The following is a 22,112-nucleotide window of genomic DNA, read 5'->3' as shown; positions in this document are numbered from 1 at the left end:
ATAGGAACATACATATTGATAATTACCTTAAATGTAAATGGATTAAATGTTCCCACCAAAAGACACAGACTGGCTGAATGGATACAAAAACAAGACCCGTATATATGCTGTCTACAAGAGACCCACTTCAGACCTAGGGACACATACTGAAAGTGAGGGGATGGAAAAAGATATTCCATGCAAATGGAAATCAAAAGAAAGCTGGAGTAGCAATTCTCATATCAGACAAAATAGACTTTAAAATAAAGACTATTACAAGAGGCAAAGAAAGACACTACCTAATGATCAAGGGATCGATCCAAGAAGAAGGTATAACAATTGTACATATTTATGCACCCAACATAGGAGCACCTCAGTACATAAGGCAAATACTAACAACCATAAAAGGGGAAATCGACACTAACACAATCATAGTAGGGGAGTTTAACACCCCACTTTCACCAATGGACAGATCATCCAAAATGAAAATAAATAAGGCAACACAAGCTTTAAATGATACATTAAACAAGATAGACTTAATTGATATTTATAGGACATTCCACCCAAAAACAACAGAATACACATTTTTCTCAAGTGTTCATAGAACATTCTCCAGGATAGATCATATCCTGGGTCACAAATCAAGCATTGGTAAATTTAAGAAAATTGAAATCGTATCAAGTATCTTTTCTAACCACAACGCTATGAGACTACATACCAATTACAGGAAAAGATCTGTAAAAAATACAAACACATGGAGGCTACACAATACACTACTTAATAACGAAGTGATCACTGAAGAAATCAAAGGGGAAATCAAAAAATACCTAGAAACAAATGACAATGGAGACACGACGACCCAAAACTTATGGGATGCAGCAAAAGCAGTTCTAAGAGGGAAGTTTATGGCTATACAAGCCTACCTAAAGAAACAAGAAAAATCTCAAGTAAACAATCTAACCTTACACCTAAAGGAACTAGAGAAAGAAGAACAAACAAAACCCCAAAGCTTGCAGAAGGAAAGAAATCATAAAGATCAGACCAGAAATAAATGAAAAAGAAATGAAGGAGACAATAGCAAAGATCAATAAAACTAAAAGCTGGTTCTTTGAGAAGATAAACAAAATTGATAAACCATCAGCCAGACTCATCAAGAGAAAAAGGGAGAAGACTCAAATCAACAGAATTAGAAATGAAAAACGAGAAGTAACAACTGACACTGCAGAAATACAATGATCATGAGAGATTATTACAAGCAACTCTATGCCAATAAAATGGACAACCTGGAAGAAATGGACAAATTCTTAGAAATGCACAACCTGCCGAGACTGAACCAGGAAGAAATAGAAAATATGAACAGACCAATCACAAGCACTGAAATTGAAACTGTGATTAAAAATCTTCCAACAAACAAAAGCCCAGGACCAGATGGCTTCACAGGCGAATTCTATCAAACATTTAAAGAAGAGCTAACACCTATCCTTCTCAAACTCTTCCAAAATATTGCAAAGGGAGGAACACTCCCTAACTCATTCTACGAGGCCACCATCACCCTGATACCAAAACCAGACAAATATGTCACAAAGAAAGAAAACTACAGGCCAATATCACTGATGAACATAGATGCAAATATCCTCAACAAAATACTAGCAAACAGAATCCAACAGCACATTAAAAGGATCATACACCATGATCAAGTGGGGTTTATTCCAGGAATGCAAGGATTCTTCAATATACGCAAATCAATCAACGTGATACATCATATTAACAAATTGAAGGAGAAAAACCATATGATCATCTCAATAGATGCAGAGAAAGCTTTTGACAAAATTCAACACCCATTTATGATAAAAGCCCTGCAGAAAGTAGGCATAGAGGGAACTTTCCTCAACATAATAAAGGCCATATATGACAAACCCACAGCCAACACTGTCCTCAATGGTGAAAAACTGAAACCATTTCCACTAAGATCAGGAACAAGACAAGGTTGCCCACTCTCACCACTATTATTCAACATAGTTTTGGAAGTGTTAGCCACAGCATTCAGAGAAGAAAAAGAAATAAAAGGAATCCACATCGGAAAAGAAGAAGTAAAGCTGTCACTGTTTGCAGATGACATGATACTATACATAGAGAATCCTAAAGATGCTACCAGAAAACTACTAGAACTAATCAATGAATTTGGTAAAGTAGCAGGATACAAAATTAATGCACAGAAATCTCTTGCATTCCTATACACTAATGATGAAAAATCTGAAAGTGAAATTAAGAAAACACTCCCGTTTACCATTGCAACAAAAAGAATAAAATATCTAGGAATAAACCTACCTAAGGAGACAAAAGACCTGTATGCAGAAAATTATAAGACACTGATGAAAGAAATTAAAGATGATACAAATAGATGGAGAGATATACCATGTTCTTGGATTAGAAGAATCAACATTGTGAAAATGACTCTACTACCCAAAGCAATCTACAGATTCAATGCAATCCCTATCAAACTACCACTGGCATTTTTCACAGAACTAGAACAAAAAATTTCACAATGTGTATGGAAACACAAAAGACCCCGAATAGCCAAAGCAATCTTGAGAACGAAAAATGGAGCTGGAGGAATCAGGCTCCCTGACTTCAGACTATATTCCAAAGCTACAGTAATCAAGACAGTTTGGTACTGGCACAAAAACAGAAACATAGATCAATGGAACGGGATAGAAAGCCCAGAGATAAACCCATGCACATATGGTCACCTTATCTTTGATAAAGGAGGCAAGAATATACAGTGGAGAAAAGACAGACTCTTCAATAAGTGGTGCTGGGAAAACTGGACAGCTACATGTAAAAGTATGAAATTAGAACACTCCCTAACTCCATACACAAAAGTAAACTCAAAATGGATTAAAGACCTAAATGTAAGGCCAGACACTATCAAACTCTTAGAGGAAAACATAGGCAAAACACTCTATGACATAAATCACAGCAAGATCCTTTTTGACCCAACTCCTAGAGAAATGGAAATAAAAACACAAATAAACAAATGGGACCTAATGAAACTGAAAAGGTTTTGCACAGCAAAGGAAACCATAAACAAGACCAAAAGACAACCCTCAGAATGGGAGAAAATATTTGCAAATGAAGCAACTGACAAAGGATTAATCTCCAAGATTTACAAGCAGCTCATGCAGCTCAATAACAAAAATAAAAAACAACCCAATCCAAAAATGTGCAGAAGACCTAAATACACATTTCTCCAAAGAAGATATACAGATTGCCAACAGACACATGAAAGAATGCTCAACATCATTAATCATTAGAGAGATGCAAATCAAAACTACAATGAGATATCATCTCACACCGGTCAGAATGGCCATCATCAAAAAATCTAGAAACAATAAATGCTGCAGAAGGTGTGGAGAAAAGGGAACTCTCTTGCACTGTTGGTGGGAATGTAAATTGATACAGCCACTATGGAGAACAGTATGGAGGTTCCTTAAAAAACTGAAAATAGAACTACCATACAACCCAGCAATCCCACTCCTGGGCATATACCCTGAGAAAACCATAATTCAAAATGAGTCATGTACCAAAATGTTCATTGCAGCTCTATTTACAATAGCCAGGACATGGAAGCAACCTAAGTGTCCATCATCAGATGAATGGATAAAGAAGATGTGGCACATATATACAATGGAATATTACTCAGCCATAAAAAGAAACGAAATGGAGGTATTTGTAGTGAGGTGGATAGAGTTAGAGTCTGTCATACAGAGTGAAGTAAGCCAGAAAGAGAAAAACAAATACAGTATGCTAACACATATATACGGAATCTAAGGGGAAAAAAAGGTCATGAAGAACCTAGTGGCAAGACGGGAATAAAGACACAGACCTACTAGAGAATGGACTTGAGGATATGGGAGGGGGAGGGGTAAGATGTGACAGGGTGAGAGAGTGGCATGGACATATATACACTACCAAATGTAAAATAGATAGCTAGTGGGAAGCAGTCGCACAGCACAGGGAGATCAGCTCGGTGCTTTGTGCCCACCTAGAGGGGTGGGATAGGGAGGGTGGGAGGGAGGGAGACGCAAGAGGGAAGAAATATGGGAACATATGTATACGTATAACTGATTCACTTTGTTATAAAGCAGAAACTAACACACCATTGTAAAGCAATTATACTCCAATAAAGATGTTAAAAAAAAAAAAAGAAAGAAGAATGACTATTCAGCAAGCTATAGAAAAGATGCTCACTCCTAATATACAAATTATAGAAGGAGAAGAAAGTAAGCACTGTTAAATCTACTATTGATAATCTTTATAATGAAATAAAACACTCTAATGTTAAATGTTTCTAACATTTCGTATTAAAATATAGTAAATAACTGTTAGATTAACTAATGCTTTAAATTTCCTATACATTTGTGATTGACAGTAAGAGAATTTTTAATGTTTTGACAAAAAACTTTTTAGGTAATGGAGCAACAGTAATTTTTCCATTAATTAATATTGTTTTCGTCCTGGAGAAAGATGGTGACAGCCGAGAAGCAGAAACACGACGGGCGTGTGAAGATCGGCCACTACATCCTGGGAGACACTCTGGGGGTCGGGACGTTCAGCAAAGTGAAGGGGATGGAAGAGGAGAGCCCTTCCTTCTCTTGCTCTTTCTGAGTCATAGAACTGGAAAATTGCTGTATAGCCCACAGGGAAGCAACTGCCTAAACCTTCTTAAGAAAATCAGCAAGGCCAACAATCCCATAGAAACTTAGAATCCTGAAATTAGAACATTGGAGAGGAGGCTGTGAGTTGACTCCTGATAGGCTGTGAAGGATGAGACACAACTTCAAAAAGCAGAAAACCCTAGGAGCTGGAACATAATAGCCTGGGAGCAAGAAGTAACTCCCATGGATGTCACTGTGTGAGGGCATAGGGAGTAACTGATGCTCATACTAGGTGAACATTTGCTTGGTTCCCTGTCATCACTGTGTTCCATTTAAGAATTCTTGGATGGGACTTCCCTGGTGGCACAGTGGTTAAGAATCCGCCTGCCGATCTACTAAGCCCATGCTCCACAACTACTGAGCCTGTGCTCTAGAGCCCACGAGCCACAACTACTGAGCCTGTGTGCTGCAACTACTGAAGCCCTTGCGCCTAGAGCCCGTGCTCTGCAACACGTGCACCGCAATGAGAAGCTCGCTCACTGCAATGAAGAGTAGCCCCTGCTCGCCGCAACTAGAGAAAGCCCATGTGCAGCAACGAAGACCCAACGCAGCCATAAATAAATAAATTAAATAAATAAATTTATTAAAAAAAAAAAAGAATCCCCCTGCCAATGCAGGGGACATGGGTTCGATCCCTGGTCCAGGAAGATCCCACATGCTGCGGAGCAACTAAGCCCATGCGCCACAACTACTGAGCCTGTGAGCCACAAGTACTGAAACCCACGCGCCTAGAGCCCGTACTCTGCAACAAGAGAAGCCACCACAATGAGAAGCCCACGCACTGCAATGAAGAGTAGGCCCCGCTCGCCGCAACTAGAGAAAGCCTGCACACAGCAATGAAGACCCAACGCAGCCAAAAATAAATAAATAAATAAATTTATTTTTAAAAAAAGAAGGAAAAAATATTGCTTTCAGGTAGCAGTCATTTTTACAGTCCCACAATACTATGTAAAGCAAGACTTGCCTATATTTCATGGGAGTTTTTGGAGGATGGGGTGCTACTGTAAATGGTACTGTTAATTAAATTTTGATTTCCAAATATTCACAGTTAGTATACTGAAATGCATGCCCTTTATTGTTTTTTCTTGCCTTATGGTATTGGCTTGAACTTCCAGTGCAAAATTGAATAGTCATGGTGAAATCTAACATACTTGCCTACTTCCTGTTCATAGAAGGGGAAACCATTAAGTCTTTAATGGTTGATACTGATGTTACTATCAGTGTTTAGGAGATTCAATTTATCACATTAATGAGGTTGCCTTCTATTCCAAATTTGCTAAGCATTTTTTTTTATCATGAATAGGTTTTAAATTATGTCAAATGCTTTTCTTTTTGTACATATTGAGATAATATGTTTTCATTTTTAGTTACATGATTGACTTCCAAATGTTGAATTACTCTTTCAGTTCTGAACCGGACCATTTTCAAATACACCCAGAGCATTCTGTTCTCCTTAAAAAAGGCACACTCTCAAGGGAAACTTATTTTATCACAGTCAAACAGACCTCGGGGAAGGGAAATCCCAACTTCTGTTCCCTACAGCCTTTGACATAGAGGAAAGAAAATACCCAACTCCAGTCCCTTTGAGCCTCTGACAGGAGAAAGGGAAGTACCCAAATCCAGCCCTTTCTAGCCTTCCTGTCTCACCTAAAGTGGGAAAAAACCAAGAATCACTTGGTAAGGTCACAAACAAGGGGCACAGGCTCACTAAAAGACTGAGACTTAATCACAGGAATATAAATGCTACTCCTCTCCCCACATACCTTACCAACGTATTAACAGAGCTCCTCTTTCCACTTTTCAGAGTTCTCCTTGGGTTGCCTCTTAAGTTATTTCCAGGGATTATAGTGTACTTAAGAGTGGAGGAACAGGGAAAAATGTATCTATGTCACACTTTCTGAAACAGTCCTGGTGCCCGTTTTTATAAATAAAGTTTTACTGGAAAACAGTCACACTCATTCATTTATTAATTGTCTAAGGTGACTTTTGTGCTACAATGGCAGAGTTAAGTAGTGTGAAAGACCAGGACTTGAAAAGCATAAAACACCTTCGATTTGGTCCTTAAACTTTCTGACCCCTGTGTTAGAGGGCATAATGGTAAAGCCCCAAATACAATAGCAACAAAAAGGATAAAATATTATGAATAAGCAGGTCAAAAAATGTTTAAAATATATATGAAGATAACTATAAAATACACATTAAAAATTCAAAAAGAGCCTTAAATAAATAAAAAGACATCCCTTGTTTTTGGATTAGGATGTCCCAAGATCTTCAAGACATCATTTATAAGTTTATAAATTTTATAAACATAATTTTATAAATTTAATAAAACCTGCCCCCAAAATCCCCAAAAATTAGTTTTACAGAGCTACACAAATTGATCCTGAAGTTCAACTGGAAAAATAAACCCACATAAATTTCTAGGAAAACACTGAAGAAAAAAAAGAGCTCCATGATTGAACTAACCTGACAAATTATTATAATATACTATAAAGCCTAAATAATCAGGAGTGTGGTACTAGCCCCTGAATAGAGAGGTCAATGGAAAGAACAGAAAAGTCCAGAAAACAGACCCAACTATATGTAAAAGCTTACTACATCACAGTCCATTTGCAGTTAATAATGTATTGCTTCACAACATCTTGCAATGTTATAAGCTCACAGTCCCCTGTTCTTTATTTTACTTTTTATATATAATACATATATATATATTATAGACCTAATACAACGATGTTACAATTTTAATTTTTAATAAGGTATTTGCTTTATAAAGCTATGAAGAGAGAAAAGGCAAAAAAAAAAAATCTTTGCATTTACCCAGATATTTACCAGTTCTAATGCCCTTCATTCTTTTCTGAGGATCCAAGTTTTCAAGAAGTTTCATTTACTTCTGTCTTAAGTACTTTTTTATCTTGTGGTGTAATATAGATCCATTTGTAACAAATACTCTTAGTTTTCTTTTATTGAAAATGCCTTTATTCCATCTTCATTTTTGAGTATTTTCACTGGATATACATTAAGGGTTGACAGGTTTCTTTTTTTTTTTTTCACTCACAACTTTAAAGGTGCTGTTCCATGCAGTTTGGCTGAAATGGTTTCTGATGAGAAGTCAGAAAGTAATATGATCATTATGCCCATGTATATGTCATTTTTCTGTTGCTAAGCTTTACACTTTTTGTTTGGCTTCAGACACTTTAATTATGATGTGCCTAAGGTGGCCTTCTTTGCCTTTATCACGCTTCATATTTAGCATTTTCTGTCTGCAAATTTTTACATTTAATGGAGTTTGAGAATTTTTCATTTAAAAAATGTTTTTCCCCATTTCTCTCTTTCATCTCTTCTGATATCCCAATTACACATATGTTTGACTGATGTGATCTAACAGGTTTCCGTGGCTCTGTTCAGTTTTTCTCATTCTTTTTTTTACTCTTTTCCTCACCTAAGATAATTTTTATTGATCTGGCTCCAAGCTCACTTACTCTTTCTTCTGTCATGTCTATACACATACAGAAGTTAAATCCCCTCAATGAACTCTGCACTTCAGAAATTATATTGTTCCTTTCCAGCATTTCCATTTATTTCCTTTTCATGAGTTCCTTGTGGAGAGTTCCCATTTTTCTGCTGAGATTTTCATGCATTGAAAATATGTTGTTTCAATGTGTGGACACTGTGGGGGGAAGGAGGGGTGGGATGAATTGGGAGACTGGGATTGACATACATATGCTGCTGGGTATGAAACAGATAACTAGTAAGGACCTGCTGTATAGCACAGGGAACTCTACTTGGTGCTCTGTAGCAACCGGGATGGGAGGGAAATCCAAAAGGGAGGGGATACGTGTATACGTATGGCTGGTTCCCTTCGCTGTGCATCAGGAGCTAGCACAACATTGTAAAGCAACTATACACCAATAAAAATAAATAAATATAAAAAAAAGAAAATATGTTGTTTCACTTCATTGAGAATAAAAATGCCCACTTTAAAATTCTTAAATGCTAGTTTACAATTTTGGTTTACCTTAGAGTTGGAGTTTTCTTTTCTCTAGAGAATGTGTTACACTTTTTCAGTTCTTCATAAGAATGAACATTGTAATTCATAGGAAGACCACTATAAAAATAATGTACAAAACATAAGCTAAATAGTAAACAGGAAAACTAAAATGGATTTCTAAAACAATTCAACTGCTCCCAGAAAAGCAAGAAAGGAGGAACAAAGAAACTAATAATGGAGGAAACAAATAGAAAGCCAAAAAATAAAATGGCAGACCCCAGCAGAGACACAGCAATAACTCCAATAAATGTTAATGGAATAAATGCTCCACTTAAAAGGCAGAGACTGTTAAAAATGGATTTATAAACTAAACATGAAATACAGAGGTGAACTTTAAATATAAAACACAAATAGACTGAAATGGGTGGAAAAACAATATCAGAAGGAAATGATAAGCGTAAGTTCACTAAAATAGTTGTATTAATAGTAGATAAAACAGATTTAAAAACAAAACTTATTACTGGAAATCAAGAAGGACTCAGACTCGGGCTTCCCTGGTGGTTCAGTGGATAAGAATCTGCCTGCCAATACAGGGGATACAGGTTCAATCCCTGGTCCAGGAAGATCCCACATGCCGTGGAGCAACTAAGCCCATGCGCCATAACTACTGAGCCTGCGCTCTAGAGCCCGTGAGCCACAACTGCTGAGCCCACGTGCCACAACTACTGAAGCCCGCGCGCCTAGAGCCTGTGCTCTACAACTAGAGAAGCCACCGCAATGAGAAGCCCGTACACCACAAAGAAGAGTAGTCCCCACTTGCTGCAACTAGAGAAAGTCCGCACGCAGCAACAAAGGCCCAACACAGCCAAAAATAAATAAATAAATAAATAAAGGACTCAGACTAAAAAAAGTACGGATTCAACAATACACAACAATCATAAATGTATCTGCACTCAGTAACAGAATACATGAACTACATCAAAATACATGAACTAAAGACTGACAAAAGGCAATTCCACACTCATGGTTGCTAATTTTAAACCTGTCAGCAATCGACAGACCTAAAAAAAAATTCAGGAATGCATACATGCATAAAAGATATGAACAACGTTATCAATTACCTAGATTCAATTGATATTGTTAGATAATACAACAAAAATGACATACTGCACATTATTTTCAATTGTACAAGGTAGGTTTACCAAGATGGACAATATTCTGGACCATAATACAGTACAAGTATAAATTAAAACATTAAGATTGTAAAGAATATGTTCTTTAACCACAACAGAATTAAACACAAACCATAAGGTAACCAGGAAACCCCCAAATATTTAGAAATTAAACATTCCTTTAAATGAACATTGACTCAGTCAAAAAATAACAAGAAAGATCAGATGACATTTTGTACTGAATAATAATGAAAATATGTTTTAAATCTGTGAGATGCAGCTAAATAGAGAAATTTATGACTTTAAGTGTCTATGTTAGAAAAGAAGGAAGGTCTTGGGACTTCTGTGGTGGTGCAGTGGTTAAGAATCCGCCTGCCATATACCCTGAGAAAACCATAACTCAGAAAGAGTCATGTACCACAATGTTCATTGCAGCTCTATTTACAATAGCCAGGACATGGAAGCAACCTAAGTGTCCATCGACAGATGAATGGATAAAGAAGATATGGCACATATATACAATGGAATATTACTCAGCCAGAAAAAAGAAACGAAATTGAGTTATTTGTAGTGAGGTGGATGGACCTAGAGTCTGTCATACAGAGTGAAGAAAGTCAGAAAGAGAAAAACAAATATCATATGCTAACACATATATATGGAGTCTAAAAACAAACCAAAAAAAAAGGTTATGAAGAACCTAGGAGCAGGACAGGAATAAAGACACAGATGAAGACAACGGACTTGAGGACACGGGGAGGGGGAAGGGTAAGCTGGGACGAAGTGAGAGAGTGGCATGGACTAATATATACTACCAAATGTAAAATAGATAGCTAGTGGGAAGCAGCTGCATCGCATGGGGAGATCAGCTCGGTGCTTTGTGACCACCTAGAGGGGTGGGATAGGGAGGGTGGGAGGGAGGGAGACGCCAGAGGGAAGAGATATGGGGATATATGTATATGTATAACTGATTCACTTTGTTATAAAGCAGAAACTAACACCCCATTGTAAAGCAATTATACTCCAATAAAGATGTTAAAAAAAAAAAAGAATCCGCCTGCCAATGCAGGGGACATGGGTTTGATCCGTCGTCTGGGAAGATCCCACATGCTGCAGAGCAACTAAGCCGGTGCGCCACAACTACTGAGCCTGCGCTCTAGAGCCCGTGAGCCACCACTCCTGAGCCCGCACGCCAAAAATGCTGAAGCCCGCGTGCCCTAGAGCCCGTGTGCGGCAACTACTGAGCCTGCGTGTGGCAACTACTGAAGCCTGCGCGCCTAGAGCCTGTGCTCTGCAACAAGAGAAGCCAGCGTACTGCAACAAAGAGTAGCCCCCCGCTCGCTGCAACTAGAGAAAGCCCACGTGCACCAATGAAGACCCAACGCAGCCAAAAAAAAAAAAAAAAGAAGGAAGGTCTCAAATCAATGATCTAAGCCGGGCGGGGGTGGGGGGGTTCACTGATTTACAGCCCGCAGGCCTGTGTTGTCTTTGTAAATAATGTTTTATCAGAACACAGCCACATCCATTCACTTAAATTATCTATGGCCAACTTCGGCCACAATGGCAGCCCTGAGCAATTGTGAGAGGCCATACGGTTCATAAAGCTAAAATACTATGCTGCCCTTTAACAAAAACTTTGCCTACACCTGACCTAAACTTCCACCTTATGAAAGTAAGAAAGGAAGACAAGTTAAACTCAAAGCAAGCAAAAGGAAATTATAAAGGTAAGAGCAGAAATCACTGAAATAAAAAACTGAAAAACAATAGAGAAAACAAAAAAACAAAAAATCTCAAAACTGATAAATTAGATTGATAAAGAAAGGAATAAACCTAATTTCTAATATCAGGAATTAAATAAGGAACATCACTACAGATGCTTCATACATTCAAAAACTAAAAAAGGAATATTATGAACTGATATGGAGTAGGTTCCAAAAAGTAGTATTAAAAGGAAAACTCAACATACAATATGTTAAAGAACAAATATATCATGCTACCTATTGTGTGAGAAGGGAAAATAAGAAAACATATATCTGTGTCAGCAGAATAAACCAGAAAACAATGAACTTAGTCATCCATAAGGGATGGGGAGGCAAGTGAGGTAGAATGGATACAGGAGAGAATGACACTTCTCTGAGTGTAACCTTTTGTACACTTTTTAACTTATTAAAAGCACATTACTACTCTAAATATTCAAAAAATAAAATTATATCAGTAAGAACGTGATGGAAGGAAAACTAAAACTAAACAAATGAACATAGTTACATTTTGAGTTTACACCATAACCATACGGAGAGAAAAAAAGGAAGCAAATGGGATGGGAAAAAGAGAAAGAGGAAGGGGCAAGGAAATAGGCAAGGAAAGGGGAAGAATGGAAGGAAGGGAGGGAGGGAAGAAGAAAGGATGCATTCAAGTATCTTATAAACACAGTATCTGACAGTATACCCTCAGTCTTGGGGGATGGGGGGGTGGGTGTCAGGGGGCCAAGAGCAGAAGTGAAAATAAACCCTTAACTATTTTTAGTGGGTTTGTTTATTGGCTTTTGGGTGAAGCAATTTTGAAAATACTTTAGATACATTGTAAGACTGCACAACTGCGTAAATATTTTTGATGTTGCTGGGAGCCAGTTTTCTCACTGTGCATAGAAGGAAGAGATAATTATAGAATGGGGAAAAGCAAGAAAGAACACTATAGGGATGGATTAGAACTGAAGGTACAGTATGAACCCACACAGAAATAAAATATGTATATGTTTAGTGTATATATATCTGTGTATCTGTGTATATATATGTATGTACTTCCTAGCTCTGTAGGAAGGGCTAACAAAAGACCTCAGGAGCAATGAGCAACCAAGCACCGAGATCTTGGTTTGTAAATACTATTCCTCCACTAAAAGGAACCAAGGCTCCTAGAAAAAAGAGACAATTGCAGGATGAGGCAGGACAGGTATGAGTCTTATGATGACAAAAGTAAGGAAATGTTCAAATAAATGTTGGGGACATATTACAAGCACATAAGAAACAGTCTTAAGAGGTTCCCATGGGCCATATCTAGAACATTTTGAGCAAAAAAATAATTAAGAAGCAAAATGAATTATTAACCATTGAAAAAAGCTAAGAATTTCAATCCCTCATAATAATAAATAATCAGAGAGAAGGTAGGTCTTGTGCTTATAGTATTATGCTGAGGCTTGACTGGTAAATCTGGACGAAGTAGTAGAGTTGCAAAACTTTCACAGTAAAGAATGGGCAAGGATAAAGGCTAAGTCCAGGGGGATATTTTGATAGGGTGCAAGATATTTTCATGATCTCAAAATATCTCACTACATTGTGATGGAATCATCAACAATGTGAATATTCTGGTTGCCATACTGTACTACAGTCTTACAAGGCTGTGGAAATGCTGCAGATTAAAGAAGGCTACAAAGACATGACAACTAAGTATAATATTTTTTTTTGGTATAAAAAACATAAAATTTATTATTTCAGCCATTTAAAAATGTACAATTCAGTGGCATTAAGTACATTCACATTTTTGTGCAAACATCACCACCGTCCATCTCATCATCCCAAACTGAAACACTGCACCAATTAAACAATGATTCTTATTCTCCCTCACCAGCCCCCCACCCCTAGACCACTATGCTACCTTCTGTATCTATAACTCTGACTATTCTAGGTACCGCATATAAGTAGAATCATACAGTATTTGCCATTTTGTGGCTGGCTTGTTTCACTTAGCACAATATTTTCAAGGTTTATCCATGTTGTAGTATGTATCAGAATTTCATTCCTTTTTAAGACTAATATTCCATTGTATGTATACATGACATTTTGTTTATCCATTCACCTGTTGATGAATTTTTAGGTTGTTTCAACCTTTTGGCTATTGTGAATAATGCTGCTATGAATATTGGTGTGCAAATACCTGTCTCTGCTTTCACTTATTCTGAAAATATATCTAGAAGTGAAATTGCTGGGTCATATGGCAATTCTGCTTAATTTTTTAAGGAACTGCCATATAGTTTTCTACAGTAGCTGTACCATTTCACATTCCCAACAGAAATGTCCTCTTTTGCATTATACCCCCGTGTTTGTTTCCTGTTTTCGAGATTCCATGTTGCTCTCTTGTAATTAACTGCCCTGTTTTGGTGTGACACAGCCTCCATTTGCTTTCTGAGAAAGGATGTGTAAGAGATACAATTTTTTTGAACTTGTGTGTCTGAAAATGAACTGTTTTGCTCTCACACTTGATTATTTGGTTGAGTATAACATTCTAGGTTAAAAATATTTTCAAATCGTTTACTCCATTGTCCTTCAGCTTCCAGTGCTTTTACTGGCAAGTTCAAAGATATATTTATTCTTGTCCTTTTCATGCAACATGGTTCCCCCCCTGCCCCACCCCGTGCAAGTTATTATGATCTTCTTTTGATTCCCATTGTTCTGAAATGTCACAATTATGTCCCTTGCTTTTGGTCTTTCTTTTCCACTATGCTGGGCACTTAGTGCGCTGATACAATTTGAAAATGCACATCTGACATTTCTAAGAAAATTTTTTGAATTATTTTAATATTTTCCTTTCCTCCATATTCTCTGCTCTCTCTCCTTTATTTGGATGTTAGATATCCTGTTCTAATCCACTAATTTTCTTAACTTTTCTCTCTTATTTTCATAGCTTTGTCTTTTTGTTATACTATCTGGGACATTTCCTTGGTTTATCTTTCAATCCACTTATGGACTTTTTCATTTATGTTATCATGTTTTTAATTTCTAAGAGCTCATTTTGGTCCTCTAAATATTCCTTTACATGGTCTTTTTTTTTTTTTTGGCCGAGTTGGGTCTTTGTTGCTGCGTGCGGGCTTTCTCTAGTTGCGGCGAGTGGGGGCTACTCTTCGTTGCAGTGCACGGGCTTCTCATTGCAGTGGCTTTGCTTGTTGCGGAGCAAGGGCCCTAGAGTGTGTGGGCTTCAGTAGTTGCGGCACACGGGCTTGGTTGCTCTGCGGCATGTGGGATCTTCCCAGACCAGGGATCAAACCTGTGTCCCCTGCATGGGAAGGTGGATTCTTAACCACTGCGCCACCAGGGAAGTCCTGGCATTTTATTGTTTCACGGATGCAAAGTTTTCTCTCATCTCTCTAAAGGAATTTATTATAATTAAAACATTTTCTTTTGTTCTCTGCATTGTTTGTTTGTCTTTAATTGCTTGCTGTTGGTTTTTCATTTTGGTCTCTGCCTTTCTGCTTAAAGATTTTCTTCAAATGTGGAGTGATCCATAGTTCTCTGTTCATAACTAAGAGATTGGAATGAAAAGCTGATTGGAAGTTTTAGGTATTATAGGTGGGGCTTGTTAATCTTTGTTCTTCGTGGTAGAATGACATGGTTGGGTCATTTCGATGGAGATTCCCAACTGTCAATACTGGTCTGATTTCTTCAGCTGGTCAATTTATCCCGAGAGAACTCCAGCATTCTCTTGGCTGTCAGCAAAGTCTATGCTTTCTTCATGGCACTACCTGGTATAGTTAAGCGCTAAAACAAAGTTTTTAGTCTGACTGTTGTAAGAGTTCAGGCAAGGTAGGGATCAACGAGTGGCAGCAACGTTGGGGAAATCTTAATAAATGATGTGTGACGTGGGATAAGCCCCTCCTAGGAAAATAAACTGGCACATCTAAGTATAATATTTATCTCTAGGCTGGATCCAGGACTACATGGGGTAAAAATGCTATAAAGAACATTGTTATGAAATATGAAGGACAGTTTAGACAAATGAGGTAGACAAATGTATTATGGTTATAAAAAAAAACAAAAACAACCCTATTCTTAGAAAGTATCCAGTGAAGTATTTAGGGGTAAAGGGCCAAATGTTCTAGAAAAAAAAACCATTTATACAGAGTGGAGAGGGAGGAGCACAAAAGATAAAACTAGTAGTGGAAAATGTAAACAATAGACAAATCTTGATAAGAGAATACATGTGTTCCTTATATTATTTTTGGTAAGTTTTCATAAGTTTAAAAATATTTTTGAATGAAAAATTTTTAAAAAAGGAATGACATCCATAACTTTTTAAAAACTACTGTAAATTTTAATCCAGAATATTAAAAACAATACTGTCACAAATCAATTAACAAAATTAAAAGACAAAACAACCCAATAGATAACAGTAAATGACATGAAAAGAAACTTAAGAAAAGGAAACCAGAATCATTAATAAGCCTATGAAAAGATCTTCAACATCACCAATAATTAGTGAAACGCAAATTAAAGCACAAGATATAATTTCATATCCATCATGTTGGCAAATTTTTTAAAGAAATAATAACAAAAGTGCTGAAAAGCGTAAGCAGGGGGGAAAAGGGATAAGGAGAGGAAAGAAAATGTTACTGAGAAACCAATATTCTCATACTCTTTGGTGAGAGCGTAAATTGGAACAATCACTCTGGAGAGTAACACATATTTCACTTTACATACACATAATTTCACTTTAATAAAAATACTAAAGAAATTCTCATATGTGCATAAGAAGTCCTCTAAAGATTTTACTGCAGCTTCGTATTTAATAGTAAATAACTGAAAATAACCTAAACATCCATCAACAGGCTAATAGATCCATTGTATTTTCACCAAGTGGAATATGGTACAGTAATTGAAATGAATTGGCTAGATTAATATATTTATCAGTATAGATAAATCCCAGGGTAAGATATTAAAAATATTTAACAACTAGTATGGCACCAACCAGAAAAGACATTGTAAATAACTACTATGGCTATACCACTCCATAGTGGCTGAATATCCTGCATCTCAAAAATAATGATGAGTGAAAAAACCAAAGTTGTAGAATACATAAAATATGATAGAATTTTAATAAAGTTTAATAGCATGGAAAAACCATTACTATATAACTAAGCAGTAAAAGTATTAAAAAAAACACATGGTAAGGATATACGACTTCAGAATAGGACTTACTTGTGGCGTGTGATGAAGAGGGGGCTTCGACTGTACTGTTTAAAGTTTTTAAAAATCTGAAACAAATATAACATTTAAGATATGTTAAAGCAGGGTAGTAGTAACAAGCACGCAGTTTCTCATTCCCAATATATTCCGTTTGAAATATTTCATTTAAAAAATTTAGATGACTTACTTTTAGAAGAACCAGAGGATAGAAAAGAGACTCCACTCTTAAAGGGCACACCCCAAATCTCACACACTCTGAGACCCTGGGAAGAAGCAGTAATTTGAAAGGAGCCTGGATCAGACCCTCCTGCTGATCTTGGAGAGGCTCTACGAGAGGCAGGAGGCAACTGGAGCTCACCCTGAGGACATAGATGCTGGCAGCAGCCATTTTGGGAAGCTCATTCTATCAGGAGGATACTGGTGCTGGAAAACGCCATTTTGGAATCTTCCCTCTAGCTTATTAGGGATGGAACTGGCCCCGCCCACCAGCCTGTCGGCATCAGTTCTGGGATGCTTTAGGTCAAGCAGCTACTCAGATGGGAACACAGACCCACCCACCAGCAGACTAGCTGCCTTAGGACCCCTTGAGCACCAGCCACCCTCAGACATGGGCTACCACCAGTGCACCAGCACTAGCCCAGGGACCTCTGAGGGCCTACAGCCAGCCATTAAGACCCAGCCCACCTACCAGTGGGCAGACACCAACTCTGGGATCCCCAGGGCCCTGCAGCCAGAGACATCAGGACCTGGCTCTGCCTACCAGCAGGCTGGCATTAGCCCCTGGGCCCTGGCTGCACACACCAGTGGGTGGGCACCAACTCCAGAACCCCCTTGACCCTGGTGGTGCCCACCAGTGGGCAGACACCAGTGCTAGGACCACCACAGCCCCATGGCCTACCAGTGTCAAGACCCACCACACCTACCAGGAGGCTGGTATCAACCCAGGGACCCCCTAGGTCCCAGCCCCGTCCACCAGAGGGCCTGACATCAGTTCCAGGATTCCCCAGGGCCCTGCAGTCAAAAACCCCGGGACCCAGCTCTGCCCACCAATGGACTGGCACTAGTCCCAGGATTCCTGGGACCCAGCCCCGCCCACCAGCAGGCCAACACCAGCTCTGAGACACTGTGGACCCCTCAGTCAGCTGCCCTAGGATCCAGCCTGCTCACCAGCTGGCTGACACCAGGTTTGGGACACCCTGGGCTCTTCAATAGATGAATGGATAAAGAAGATGTGCGATACACACACACACACACACACACACACGCACACACACACAATGGAATATTATTTACCCATAATAAAAGAATGAAATCTTGACCTAGAGGATATTATGCTAAGTGAAATCTAAAAACCAAAACAGATGAACAAACATAACAATACAGAAACATAAATACAGAGAACAGATGGTTGCCAGAGAGGAGGGAGTGAGAGGAGGAGAGAAATCGGTGAGGGGGATTAAGAGTTGCACGATAAATGAGTCACAGCTATAAAATGTACAGTGTGGGAAATATAGCCAATAATTATGTAATATCTTTGAATGGTGATAGATGGTAACTAGATTTATCATGAAGATCATTTTGAAATATACAGAAATATCAAATCAGTATGTTGTACAACAGGAACTAACATAGTACTGTGGGTCAATTATACTTCAAAAACAAAGTAACTCATAGAAAAAGGCATCAGATTTGTGGTTACCAGAGATGGGGTGGGGGGGTGGGGTTTGGATGAAGACAGTCAAAAGTTACAAACTTCTAGTTATAAAATAAATAAGTACTAGGGATGTAATGTACAACATGTACATTACAACATGTACATTTATGTATGTACAACATGTACATTTATGTATGCACAACATAAATTAACAGTGATGTATGTTATAGATGGAAGTTATTAAGAGAGTAAATCCTAAGAGTCCTCATCACAAGAAAAAATTTTTTTCTATTTCTTTAATTTAGCATCTATATGAGATATGGATATTCACTAAACTTATTGTGGTAATCATTTAATGATGCATGTTAAGTCTAATCATTATGTTGTATGCCTTAAACTTATACAGTGCTATATGTCCATTATATCTCAATAAAACTAAAATAAAAATGTACAAAAAATAAAATTAAAAAGAAAAAATAAGTAGATTATAAACATAGTTACCAATAATTTCATTAACCTAGGATTAAATCACAAAGTGGCTGCTAAGCAGTGGTGAACTGACTGGAAAGGGGCACAAGGAAACTTGCACAGGTGATGGAAATGGAAGGGTTACAATGCTTTAGGGGTGCAAAATTTGCCACCCCAAAATGTTTCTCTTTGGCATGAGGATTAATTTAGGCTGATTATTTTTAAATAACAGAAGACTCTGGAAGACTTTCATTACACTTACCCTGAAACTACCTAAAGAATTTAGATCAAGGGCCTGTTCCTGGAATAGAGCTATCACCAAAGATATCCACAAATAATATGAGCTAGCTCTGGTGGGAGGAAACTTAGCAGGGCCTAGGGATCAAGAGTCCACTCTGTGTCAGGTTGTCTCTGCATTTATATACCAGACGCTTGCTTTTCCATCTCCATGTGAATTGCCTTCCTTCCCTTTGAAGTCCCAAACCACTACCCCCAACACCCTCTTTTGTCTTTAGCTAAAGATGGTATTTAAGATGAAGGCTTCAGCCATTTTGGCGAGTTACTCAACATTCCTGGGTCTGTCCCATGTATACATGTTATTAAACTTTTGTTTGATTTTTCTTCTGTTAATCTCCTGTAAATCATGTCAATCTAATTACTAGACCAGCCAGAGGTCTAGTAAGGATAGAGGAAAGGCTTCCTGTAAGGATAGAGGAAAATTTCTTCCTTCCCGACAATGCATTTTAATATATGTGAACTATACCTCAAAGTTTTAAAATGGGATTATATGAGCTTTTATTTTAAATAGTTCAATTTTATTTTGCTTGTTTTAAAGAGGAGAGAGAGAAAAATGACAGTGAAGGACTTGCTGAATTGCACATGCTATTTCACAAGAAATATAACTTACAAAATGACACCCTAATTTTTTTTGGATGAAAAATCATTAGCATGTAAAACATTATATATATTCTTACCACATGTTAATTTTAAAGTATTGACACCACCATACAATGAAGAATGAGAATAAAAGAATGAGGATAATTACTTCTACAACTCACAAAATGACAAATTTCTGTGGCTGGTGTATTTCTACTTTCAGGGCTTATAACACATTTTGTTGTGTAATCTTAACTCCCTCAGTTTTTCCTCTAGTTCAACATTTACCATGGATTCAATGTTTACCACCAGCCCTTTTATAACAGTTAATTCTATTCCTGTCATTGACAAAAAATTAATCAACAGTCAACTATTGAAAGAAAAGGAAAATTTTATTCGAGCCAAATTGAGGATTATAACCGAGGAACAGCCTCTCAGAAAGCTCTGAGAACTGTTCTACCCATTAGAGGTCAAAGCAGTTTTTTTGAGACAGAAAGCTGTACATTAAATGCCATAGATAGATTGCACAATTCAGATCTGCAAGTACAAAGTGGTGGGTCATTGTGACTCCTTACAAGATTAAGAAGGAATGCTATCTTTTAAGGAGTTGTCTTGTTGGTGCTAGGAGAATGTTGCTCTTTATGGCTGAGCAGGTATTTCTGCTGACGGGGAGGTTTGGTCGATGCATAATGTAAATATACAATGCATAGCAGAGGGGAGACAGGAGGCCAAAGGGCAGAGAAAAAGCTTTAGTTTTAAATTTCCCTTGACTTGCCTTAAAATATGAATTTTTATATTTTTATTTACTTCGTGGTTGACTATATTTCACTGTTAAATACCTTTTTCAAGAAAGGTTCATGAATGCTAATTCCATGAGTAATTTTATATTTGATTACTTCTGCCTGTCTCCTTAATACCTGAAAGACAACTTCTCTCTCTGAGTGATATGGTAACAAATTTGGTGACAATTTTTTAGATGAATTCCAGCCACTATGGTGAACTTAAGAATGCTATGGGAAACCTCCCCTCACCCAACTCAAAGTAGAAATGCTGGATAAAATAGAACACACTGACAAAAGTACATAAGAAAGATCAAAGAGAAGAGAAGAAATTCCTCAGATACCAGAAACAAAGACAGAACTCAAAGCCACTGCTGTGATATCTAGGCAAGAAATGTGCTCTCCAGAAAGTAGAAGAGCTTGGCTTCCTATATGGAAGGTCCTACAGATCCAAAAAAGAGAGTGACAATTCACAGTTCCAGTTCCACAACCAACATACAAAAGTATCCTTTGCCCATCACTGCCAATAGTAGTTGTCTATTTAGTTTTATACCAATCTAGCAGATAAGAAAGGATATTGCACTTATAACTTGCATTTCCTTCAGTATATTTTCTATGCTTATTATTGATTTGGATAGGCATTTCCACGGAATTATCTATTCATATCTTTTACCCATTAATCTACTATTTTTCTTACTAACTCTTTGGAATAGCAGAGATAGAAACCCTTTACCTTTTGTGTGCAATACAAATTAGTTTTCTTTCAAATTCTGTTTGTGGTGTATTTTACCATAAAAGTTATTTTAAAACTTAAATTTATCTTTAAAAAGGATTCAAAAGTTTCTGCCTTAGTTGGAGGCTGTAATTTTCGCAAGTGAAAAAAAAGTGAATTTTCAGAGATATTAAAAAATTTAAAGTCCTCACATTTTCATCAACTCTCCTACTTCTTGCACTCTTAACCTAGCCTGAACAAGTTTAATATCAACAATCATTTGGATCATATTCTCATTTTCTCCAAGTTTTTTTTCTTCATGGCTTAATTTGCTAGAAACCAAGGCCTTTTGGGGCAGACAAAGCAGATTTCTGACCAAAGAATATTACCACAGATGAAGTTCATCTCATAATGATAAAAGGGTTAAGAAAGACTTAATGCCAAAAGTCTATGCAGAGCCTCAAAATAAATTCAGCAAAAATTAATAGAACTTCAAGGAGAAACAGATTGACTGCAATTATATTTAAAGATTTCAATATATTTCTCACCATAATTGGTAGAAAAAGTGGATAGAAAATCAGTAAAGATAGAGACTGAACAACTCAATCAACTAACTTGACCTGGCTGATGTTTATATAACACTTCAGCCAACAGCAGAACACACATTCTTTTTTAAGCACACACTGAGCATTTTTAAGATAAATCATAATCAGGGCCATAAAACAATCGTAAGTAAATTTAAAATAATGCAAATCATATAAAGCATATTCTTTGACTCTAAGAGAATTAAAATAGATAATAATCCAGAAAGATCTCTGG

General features: G+C 37.3%; 1 long non-coding RNA gene across 5 annotated transcripts in view; it reads right to left on the bottom strand.

Moving 5' to 3' along the window:
* LOC137757030 (uncharacterized) overlaps positions 1–22,112 on the bottom strand; it is a 169,431-nt gene that overhangs the window by 105,574 nt on the left and 41,745 nt on the right. For 4 of the 5 annotated variants that reach the window (XR_011072289.1, XR_011072290.1, XR_011072293.1 and 1 more), the window contains exon 2: positions 16,817–16,872. This is a non-coding gene — a long non-coding RNA (uncharacterized lncRNA). Of the gene's footprint in view, positions 1–8,712; positions 8,803–16,816; positions 16,873–22,112 lie in introns of all 5 variants that reach the window. The other variant, XR_011072292.1, reaches the window with a different exon arrangement.

Source organism: Eschrichtius robustus, chromosome X (genome assembly GCF_028021215.1).
Source record: "Eschrichtius robustus isolate mEscRob2 chromosome X, mEscRob2.pri, whole genome shotgun sequence".
NCBI classification, from domain to species: Eukaryota; Metazoa; Chordata; class Mammalia; order Artiodactyla; family Eschrichtiidae; genus Eschrichtius; species Eschrichtius robustus.
The sequence above is the reverse complement of the archived record's forward strand: the minus strand, read 5'-3'. Positions and strand labels throughout refer to the sequence as shown.